At 33.0% G+C, this 11,648-nt stretch overlaps 1 long non-coding RNA gene across 1 annotated transcript; it reads left to right on the forward strand.

The window, feature by feature from the left end:
- The first annotated feature begins 1,723 nt into the window (after window positions 1–1,723).
- Window positions 1,724–10,619, forward strand: LOC106472251. The gene is made up of 3 exons (XR_001291590.2): window positions 1,724–1,897; window positions 2,456–2,614; window positions 10,507–10,619. It is a non-coding gene; the product is annotated as an uncharacterized LOC106472251 (long non-coding RNA).
- The last annotated feature ends 1,029 nt before the right edge of the window (window positions 10,620–11,648 follow it).

The following is an 11,648-nucleotide window of genomic DNA, read 5'->3' on the forward strand; positions in this document are numbered from 1 at the left end:
AACTATAGCAATCAACAAAGCAAATGACAGTTCATTAAACTGTGATAATGACCCCAGCAACACCATCCGTATTTGGCAAGGTCATTTACTTGACCAGACTTGATCTTTACCTGTATCCTGTCACCTGCTTATACTATTTTCATCACATTTAATGCCTATTGTCTTTGTAACGATATATAAGCTTTGGCTTGCTTAGTATTAACCATACCTGAAAAAGACAAACCAATAAAACTTTTCATTATGTTTATAAATCGTAGTTTAGCTACCTATTGGTAAACATTAGGTAACTACACCGGCCCCTCGGAAGGTTAACATTTTCTTACACTGAAAATGTATTTCTAATAGGCACTTTCCTCACACAGTTCCCACCCTTCCTCCCCATTGACTGTGCTATTCGCTTTGAATCCTGCCACTTCTCGAAAGTGAGGATTGAGCGGCAATATCAGAGGAAGCTGGCTACACCAATATAGACAGCATAATACTATTGATAGAGGGTAATCGCATGCTATACAAATATTCAAAAGAGGCGCGAAATTTGTGGGGTACGTAGACTTGTGCGTTGAGCGTCAAAATGTTTTAGCAATGTGTGAGACAGAAAAACCTATCGGATATACATTTTCACTGTAATAAATGCTAACTTTTAGCAATTTGTCGCCAGAATAACTCAAAATCCATCTACATGGCAAGTATTAAACTTGAAAAGAAAAATTAACATTTATAACATAACAATAATAATTAGGGACAACAAGGGTCCTGTTGGTCTATCTAAGCTGGCCCATCCACTTAACTAAACTAAAACTATTTAAAAAAAATTCGAAGTCCGCCCTTGTCATTTACATATATGTCAAGCCTTTTGTTATACTCACGTAAGTTTACTTCCTCTATCACATTTGAAGGCAACCCTTGTCTTAGCTGAAGACTGTTCCTACCTTATCTAGTCACACTATTCTTACCATTAAGTATGAAAAAAGGTGATGCAGCAACACTATTAATTTCCTTAACAATCTTAAACACCTTAATCAGATCCCCTCTATTTATTTATTTTTTTTCAAGAGAATACAAATTTTATCATTTACAAAAAGAAAATAATAAAAATACGTGCATGGCCAGGACTTGTTACAAACGTTAATAAATAACACCTCATAAATATCCATATTATTAATTTCAATAAATAAAGGAATTAGTGAAGAGACTCGGAAGAAAAAATCATAATACCGAAAAAACGCAATATTCCAAAATTTAAAAACTTCAAGATCAATAACAATATCAAGCAATAATCTGCAAAATTTGTTTTAACTATATCTCATGAACTACCTCAGTGTTTTCCAACGTGGTTGGTACCGTCCCCCAGTGGGCATTTTTAAAAGTCAGGGGGAAGTTAACTTTGAGGGGCACAGGTGGGCAGACAAAAAAGTTTTGAGGGTTTCAAGGTTATATTTGTTAAAATTAAACCATAAGAATTAACTGACTGTTATTGCCTTCGCTCCCAGTGCCACAGCGGTATGTCTGCGGACTTACAACGCTAGAAACCGGGTTTCGATACCCGTGGTAGGCAGAGCACAGACAGACCATTGTGTAGCTTTGTGCATAACTACAAACAATTATTGCATTACAATTTTCATTTTAGTAAAATATTTTAATAATCTAGAAATTTATTAAAAGGAGGCATGAACGCTCATTGTTTGCTGAAGGGGCGCTGCAGCAAAAAAGGTTCGGAAACACTGAGCTAACTCTTAGTAGGGTTCGTAATGAGTGGTTACGTTACAGGGTTGCGTATTTTGAACACCTAATTTACTTAACCTTTTACAATATTAATATCCATATGTCAATGCTAAGAGAATCTTGTGTTAGTTTCATAATGCAAACATACTTAAATTTAATGTGCTCTAGCAAGAAGGTAAGTTAGAAGTTTAATTTAAAAAAATATTCACAGTTGAAGTAAATAACTGAGTTTTAAGGAATAACAAATGAACGGTAAACAAAATAATAGTAATAGTAGAATTTACTATTTCACAAATTTGTTTTAAGAAAACTCGTTGTACGTGTTCATGTAACTTGTAAGTAGAAATACTTTGTTGAAAATACTCAAGTGTGTAGAACTAGAAAATCCATCGGGAATTTTAGAAAGAATGGAAGTATCAATAATTAAACTCCTGAAAAGTTTAAAAGTGTTTCAGTGTTGTCACGTTTTAAATAATTTAATATAATTTTATATATGAGGTATATCATTACATACATGTATCAACAACATTAAAATGTTGGTAAAGATTGTCTTAGTCTCTTACTACAGTTATTGTTTCAAAATCAGTTGATTAGATTATGTCACTGTTTTATTATACAGATGGGAAAAAGATGAAATTTATATTGTGATATGAAAGTTACCAAGGTAATATGACTTTGAGATTAGTATTTTTTGAAGATGTGACTTTCTAATTCTTAACTTATTTCTTTGTAGTTTCACTGCAAGGTTTGATAAGAATATAAAGGTGAAGCTTCTATATAGTCATGGAAGTATTAAAGATGAAGATTGAACCCTTTTCTGATGAGGAAAAGGATGTTTTGTCAAATATCAAATTGATGAAAAATGAAGATGAAACTTTAACGATAACTAGTAGTAAGTGTATATGTTTAAAATTTTAATATTTTGTGTTTTTCCTAGCATAAGTATTGTGAATTTTACTTGTTTTAATTTAGCAGTGTGTCTGAATATTGCAACATTGATTGTAAATGTCATACTTTTTATAGGATTTTATTTCCTGTCTGAAGGATTTATATCAGTAAGTAAAATTAGGCATCATACTCTTGGTCATTTTGGTGTTTGTCAGAAACATGAATCCAGTGACACTTATGTTATCTTATTCTATACCATCACCTATGAGCGTAAATAAGGTAAAACCTGAGTACTTTCATCATACTTACCCACAATTCTCCACATACCCACCTTCCTTGTGGCTGATTAGATGTTTTGAAAGCTTCTTCTCTAATTGAGACCTTGTTCTTTGTTTGATTATGGAAACCCAATGATATTTTATTGGCACTCAAAGATCAATATATTTGGATTAGTCGATAGATTTAGAAGAGATCTGTTCCATATTTGTTGTGTGAGGTAACAATTAGCAAAGAGTGTATTTGGATCTGATTAGGTGTACAAGGATCCTATAAATGCTTTTTTGAGCTTAGTTTCTCAATGTACTTTGATCTGAATGGGTGTACAAAGATCCCATAAATTTTAAGGTGAATCAGTTTCATGTGAGTATGAAATAAATCCAATTAATAACAGCAGAGTTGAACAGAAAATATGTGGAATTACTGTAATTGAAAAGTTATATTTATCTGATTTGTAAGCTTATGTTAGAAATTAGGGAGACTAGATACATGCTGAAAAATAATGAACACAATCTTTATTTACAAAGAAAAGTAAAAAACAAATGTGTTCATACTTCCGTAAACACTCGCACAATCATATCTGCCAAGTTGGAATATAGTTCCACAGCTTTTCATCTCTTAGGATTGACTTCTGTTGAACTATATTGAAGCATGAACTTGGTTTAACTGAGAAAGAATAAATGCTTCTATCATGGATGAAAGAGTAGCTGCTATCTTTTATATGGAACAAAACAACTTCAGTGGTTTTTTTGGACCATGTGTTTATGCCAAAACTGGATAGAAACAGATTAAATCAGTGTTCATTTCAGGACACATCCTTGCGGCCATGTCATGGATTTCTCACTAGTGACCCCAAAAATATTTACAAATTTGGCCATTCAGCACATTTTCAACATCATGATAAATGACTCGAGTTCAGACATATAAGTATCCAATACTCCCCGAGTCATTTTGGTTTTTATTGGTAGTACTATAGTTATGCTGATACAACAGTGATATTAGGGATTTTATTGCACAAAAATTGCTTCCCTGGTTGTTTCCTATAATAATGGTTTCCCTGAAGAGTAAAAGTGAATGCGATCATACAAATCAGAAGAATATTCTTCATTTCATCATAAAAAAAATCAAAATTAAATGACACATCCCCCTTGGAAATTGCAGCAATATCTATAGAAAGTGAAATAAGAAATACCAATTAAGTAATGGTTCTAAAAAATTCCAAAAATACCTCGTCTCCCATGGTCCAGAAAAAGTGAAAGTAAACATAACCAGCAAATGTTTCAGCATGCCTGGTTAGAAAAATTTGGTTGGCTACCTTATGACTCAGTTAAAAATTTGATATTTTTTAAACTATCTATTGAACCAACCATATGGATTCATTTGTAAAAGGATCTTGTAATTCTTGGATCAACACATTGACCAGGCATGCTGTAGGAGGGGATCACAAATCGTGTGTAAATTATACCACTAAAACATGCAATGCAAACACAAGTAAGGTGAATTTTGAATGCTAAAGAAAATGGTATAATGAAGTGTATGAAAACTGTGTATCACTTTGTAAAAAATTTACCCTGTATTAAATTTGAAAGTATTATACCCTTTCTACTGGGACTTGGTGTCCCTGATATAGGCAAAATAGGTGTCTCTTATGCATCAGTGAACATAGCCAATGTGAAATAAAAGAAGATAACATGTACAGTGCTAGTAACTGTTTTGTTAGTTGGAACTATTCAGTATTGAATATTATGAGTTAATTTGAACCTTCAACATTTATTGTATAACAAATAGTTGAAACTGACTTGTATATATGTTGAGTTACGGTGTTTTCACTTAAACATAACTGGTGTCACAAATTGAAATGATCATAATTTTCTAATCACTTTAAGTTTCAATGTTTAATGTATCTTCTCACGGGATTAAAGCAAGACCAACATGTAAGTTGATTTGTTAGTAGTTTATTCAACTTGTATTAACATGGCCCCCTTTTGACTGCTGTATGGCCCCAAAATGTTTTACCTAAAAGAGACCTCATAGCCCCATTATATTTCATCTTGTAATGGACACTGTTAAATGCAAAAAAAAAGTGTATATTATAAAAAAAACAAGTAATAAAAACAAATGATATGGTTGCATGTTGGCAGGGGAAAAAACTTGACTCCATCTTAAAATATTTCTTGCTTTCCACTAATTTTAGAGACATTGTTTATTCTTTCAAAGTTCAAACTCATTCTCTTCAAATGTTTTGTGTTCATTGCATTAAATGTATTTTGGGCATGTTTTGTATCTAAACAATTTTGAAACCACAATCTACTAATAATATTATTTTTTCAAAATAAAACATTTTGAACTCTGTATGTTAAAAGTATGAAAAGCCAAATAAACAATTTAATTTTAATCTTTCAGTGCTTGGTTCTTTGCTTCAATTTCCTAGTGTGCTCTATAAACATTCTCATATTTCACTTTCTTAGATGAAGAAGACAATAGTCTGTTGCTTGATTAAGCTAAAGTAATAGCCAACAGATTTTTTTGTAAAGAAGCTTATTTTTGATAGCATTTTAATTGTAACATTAAGTTTAGCTCAAATGCAGCATGATTTTTGGTAAGATTATGAACAAAAAGGCTATTTCCAATCAGAGTTTTGAAGTATATGATGGTGCCCAATCTGTTAGTATAGTACCAGGTCTGCTATGAAAACAACTGAACCATATAAAGTTCAACATTCTTATAGCTTCTTTGTTCCATGAAACCTGACAAGTCTTCCTTTTGTTGAAGCAATTGGATATTTCTGAAGGATTGCTTCAGTATTGTTAGCATTTTAAAAGAGTAAGAAAGAAGTTATAATGATTTTCTGAGTTTTCTAAGTGAACGTATACATGAAGAAATGGTGTAAGTAAAACATGCTTGTGTTAGGAAATAAGTTCAAGAGCTAGAAAAGTACAGCTAGCTGGTTAAGTGGTATTGAGAATCGCTAGGTAGTGAATCACAAGTTAAGAGTCATAAAAAATGAAGTTACAGCAAGGACGCTGAGAAACACGCTAGTCATAAGTTTGACTGATAAGTTACTGATGCTGAGTTAGTAGTACAGTAAAAGCTACTATGATAACATTTCAAATTGGCAATTTGATGTGAGATCTGTTAGTCCAGACCAGTGTAATAGTATAAGTAAAAGGGCAATCAGAGCACTCACCATCACAGTAACCAATTATTTGAGAGTTTTGGTTCTTGTTTTGGATTAGCCTGGGGAGTTGCACAGATTGACCAATAGTGTGTTAGAACTACATGCGGGTAGTCAGGGATACTATTTGGAAAGTCTAAAGAATACAAAGAAAATATGTTTTAAAAACTCATGTCTGGAGCTAAAAATCAGTTCTCTACAAGAAGAATTGAGATTCTTCCCAGAGTCGCTGATAATCTAGAAATTATGAATATGAAAGTATCCCAGCTGTAATGATTTACTGGATCAACTGTGTTGTAAGTAATTAAACTGTTTCTCTCTTAATCAGTTTATGTGAATTTGGATAGATTCTAAAGAAGAAAATGAAAGTTAAGAAACTTAATGTTATATATGAATTATAATTATCATTATTGTTAAACTAAACGTGCTCTTTTATGAAGAGTTAACAAATGATTAAATAAGTGTATTCTATGTTAAGAAACTTAAATAAACTTTATGTATTGTGTTGAATATCAGTTTCTTTAGTCTAACCATAAATCTCGAGTTAGCAACTTGTGAGCCCAACTTGCCAATGCAATCCTCAAATAAATAAATTTGGTGTAATCGACAGTATAGTCGAAACTCCAAAGACTAGCCCTAAGGGCGCTGTCCATTACACAGTAGTCCCCCTCCTAAGAGACCCCCTCTTTTCAGTGACCACCCCAGGAACACAACTACCAATCAGCTTAAATGAGAAAATTAATGACTGTTCTATCATGATGTCACACAGCTTCCCACATGGTGAATTTATGTTATTAAATGCACTCACCTCTTTCTTATTTACATGCACCTACTTCACTCTATGACGTGTTTATAACCAATTGAAGGCATGTAATGTACCTCATGTTTTTCTTAGCCTTTGTGAGGTGTTTTTGTGGGAGAAATGGTCTTTCTGGTTTTAGTCTTGAAGAGAAGATGTAAGATGCAATAGTGATCGAAAAATGACATTTTTTTATAACCCAAATAGAGCTTAGTTAGTAAGCCTGATAAATTACTGGAATTCTGTGGTATTGCTATAGTAATTTATGATTCTTTGTTTCAAAATGCATTTATAAAAGTAAAAAAATAATGGTGAGTACAAACTACGTAACACTTGTAGATAGAATAAATCATTGTTTTCAATATTTTTTATTTACTGTTCTATGTATTAAGAAGTATGATAGTGTTTTAGGAAAAAAACTGGTCTAGTAGGACAAAGCTAAGACAGTTGCAGTTTGTAAAGGCCAGTTTCTTATTGGATACAGTAACATAGCTGTATATGTTCCATGGGATTAAAACTTCTGAATTATAAGTTAGACATGGCTGAAAGACCAGTAAAATATAAATAACAGATATACATTATTGACATATAATGTTACGAGATTTGTAGATATACATTATAGATGTATAATGTTACAAGATTTAAGTTATTTATAATAAACATTTGTGGTTTCCTGTTACAATTTATAGTCATTCTAGTGATCCTCTGTTCACAGTTCTCAATCATGAGTGCAAAATAAAAGGTTTTAACTCTGAAAGAAAGAGTAACTGTACTCAAGAAAGCAGAGGAAGGAAAGTCTTGTCATGCAATAGCACTTGACCTTAGAGTTTGAAAGACACAGATCCAGATTATTGTGAAAGAAAGGGGAAAAAATAATGAAGTGGGAAAGTGCTCTAACACCAAGTTCAGCAAACCCAGGACTGTAGGCTATGAAGATCTGGACAAAATTGTCTTGTCAGGGCCAAGAACATTCTTTTGAGTGGCAAAATGATTCAGGATTTCTCCCCCAAATCCTGAGTTCCTCGAGTACATCAGTAAAAGTAAGGCTGCAATAGAAAATTATATATGCAATTCCAAATGATTGAAACAAACCATAATCACTAACTTTCTGAAATATTAAAGGTTATTCTGTTACTGTATTATGTAGAATACTCGTCTATCAGGAGAACAGCATTAAGTAGATATACGTACACTATGATAACTGTGTATGTTTTGTGGTGTAGTTATTGTACTTACAAAGTATGTAGCTATATATGTGCATTGATAATAAAGTGTAATGCTGTAATAAATATAATTACAGTGGAAGGATGTCTTCTGTAGTGCTGTGTCCATTCTTGAAACTCTACCTTCCTCCCGAGGAAAGACCACCACTGACATGAACTGTTGGGTGGCCTTTCAATAGGGAGACTACTGTATCATCTCATCCATACTGATTATCTCCTCCTTGCTCACACTTAATATTTCAGTGTTTATCCTTTCTTTTACTTTTTCAACTTGGACCTTATAATTATCACTGTCCCACCCTTTAGCTGTTTTTTAGAGTACTCTGCCAATATCATCATGTATCCCCTTCCCATGACTGCTTATACTGTAGATCTGTGTCAGACTCTGCTAGCAAAACCATATTGAATATTTTGTCATCAAAAAGAACATTTCTGTGCTGAGTGGAAAGACCTTCACTTGTAAAATATGGACTACTCAAACTTTAGTTGAGGAATTAGTAGTATTTGCTAAATGACTGTTCAATAGTCCCAGTAATTGATTACTACAGTTCCTCAAATCATTGCATGTATAAGAAAAAAACGTTGTCAGTGGGTGCTGCCAGCCACTCGCCTTCTTTTTATTCAGCAATTCAAAAATGAAAAACTTGGTAGTTCAGTTAGTTGACTTCCCTATTATCAGCAGTTCAAAAATATATCAACAAACTTGGAATAATAAACAATTTACTCGTCTAAAATTGGGCAGAGCACATATAATCCATTCTATCACTTTGTGCTTCACAACAATCCATTTATTTTTGTATTTCTTTTCTTCTCAAAAACATAAACTTCATTAAAAAAATGATGATGTAGAGGTCTACTCTTTTCTTCTTTTTTGCTACTTCTGCTGTAACATACTAGTTATGTCAGATTCAAAGCTTATCAGTGTCTCCTCCTATAAAATAAATAAAATAATAGCCTTACCTGGAACAGTTCTTAAAATGTAAAATGACTGCCTCCAACTTTCTTGTACTTCATCTATTTGGTTAACAAAACAACCTAATGGATTTTTTATCAGTTGAAAATAGGACCCACAAAAGTGATATCAAAACCAGGAACATCAGTTTAACATAAGAAATAGCTAAATCATTTAATTTTTAGTACACAGAATTAAATAAGGAAAAAAAAAGTTTTATTCATGCAGTTAATAACAACATCTAAGAACATGAGAGCAAAGATATTAAAAGTTTAAATACAAGTGGTTACATGATTTGCCCATGTATTTGAAAATAGGAGAATTGCCACTATAGTACTGAGAACTTTCTACTTTCACACTTGTTATCTTGCTAATTATATTTAACAATTCATATTACAGCAAAAGCTACTTTTAAACAACAAATTTATAATGTTTTGGGCATGACAAATATTTTAATAATAAATTGTCTATCTGTTATTTGATTAGTTAACTGGAAAGCAATGAACCTCTTCAGACTGTACTTTGTTAGTTATCTGTGTTGGAATTTGCTGTATTACCATGCTGATATTGATAAAACAACTCAGTCTTATGCAGTGAAAATTTTGAACATAGTGGTTAATTTCAACTATCCAAATCCCAATTTAAAAAATTATGTTACATGACTTCTCAAGCCATGTTGAATCCCTAACAAATGAGATCACTAAAGCTGCTTGAAAAATAACATCTACATAGTCTCTTGTAACATGATACTCAGTGTTTAGGCAGTTTTGTGTATCTATGCGAGAACCATTTACAGTTGTCCAAGATGTGATTCCTCTTTCTGTGCTGGTACTGCATTAGAGGGTGATGCCTTCTGGAGGTGAATAGAGGATATTAGTTGGTTTCCCTCCTCAGCATGCATACCATTTTAAGATGTTAGGGGCATGACATTATCCTGCAATGGATGTATCATAGTTCCAATCAAGTGATGGTACATCATACTGCTTAATTTTCAGTCTTTTACTTCCTTACACAGTGTTCCCATTGCAATGACCTTTGCATTCTAAGAACCACCTCGCTTGTTTTGATTCTTCCTGAGTGTCTGCTGACTCGCTGCTTGCATGAATTTACTAGACTTGTTAGGTTTTGATGATATTTTAACTTTAGAATTATGTCTACTAATTACTTAGTTACTGTTCTTCTCCATGGAGAATTTTTTTTTATCAGATACAGGAAAATACTTTGCTCTCTTAATCTGTCTACCTGTTTAACGACCATTTGAGATTACAACTAAGAACGTGTGCGGCAGTCCAGTTATGTTTTCAGAGTCTGCCTCTTGCTGAAAATTTTCTATGCACCTATGTATCATGCAACAAACTATAGAAGTAACCTGTTCTTGCAGTTACATTTTGTGGACTTTGATTATGATTTTGTGAAGCATAAGTTGCATTGAATCATTTTATAGACAAACGTGCATCATTTGTACTTCTAGCTACAGGAAAAGTTGACTCCTTGGAAAAAAGTTCCAAACAAATCATTTTGAAGTTTGGTATAGCAAAAGAGGAGCAAGAAGAAAAATGTGATGGGTCATCAATGAAAAATGAGGTAATTTGTATATTAAATCTTTTACAGTTGTGTTGTTAAAGAAAATATGTAGTTGTAATTGTGTTTTTCTTGACTTTGTGTAGAATCTAACTATTAGTGACATGTTGGTTGTCACAAGCTTAAAAAATCCAAGTTTGCTGCATTGTTGTAAATAAACTCATTACAGTCTTTTTTCTTCTTGGAGGAATATTGCTAGTCCAGAAAAATTCAAATAGGCTAGTGAACACCTGAGTGTAAACATGTTTTATGGAGAGAAAGAGCCACTGCCCATTCAAAATCCTGGATTTTGTTTCATGTAATAATGTTGTCAGGTTTGTAAAACAAATTTACCTTCAGATGCAAGGAGAAGCCATGGGTAGGAGTGTGGCTATAGTCTTTGCTGTAAATTTCATGTATGCCATTGAGACTAAAGCAACCCATGACTGGACACTTGGTGGGAAACAGTCTCCTGCTCTCTGCCTGTATTTTATTGACAATATTTATGGGCTTTGGTATGATAATTTAAACAGCTTAATTCTGTTTCATCAGTTTCTAAGCCAGGTTCACAATGATATAAAATTTGCTTTTGATTATGTACAATTTCTAGACACATCTGTGACTGTAGTGAATGGTAAGGTGGTTAGTAACATACACAAAAATTCCTCAAAAAAGCTGCTACTTTTACATTCCTCTCTCATCACTCATGGGTCATGAAGAGGCCTATGATTTTTAGCCAGTTAACGAGCCTTTCACAGATTTGTAACATCCCTGATGATTTAATGGAATTGAGGGTAGATCTCTGGGAGATTTTAAAATCAAATGGTTATTAATTTAGACCCCCTGTTTCCAGCTCCTTTCACTGAAGCTTTCTCTCTTGAGGACTCTTCTGATCAGCCACCTTCTGCCCATTTTTCTGCAGTTAGTTACACGCGTTTGTAAAGTTTAGGAGTTGCAACCAGTTGCTTTTGAATCTACCCCTGCTTTGTTGTGCAATTGTTCTCAAGGGGATTACTTAGTTTTCCTCCTCCTGATATTGCCGTGCATGCAAGG

Source organism: Limulus polyphemus, unplaced genomic scaffold (assembly GCF_000517525.1).
Source record: "Limulus polyphemus unplaced genomic scaffold, Limulus_polyphemus-2.1.2 Scaffold5193, whole genome shotgun sequence".
NCBI lineage: Eukaryota > Metazoa > Arthropoda > Merostomata > Xiphosura > Limulidae > Limulus > Limulus polyphemus.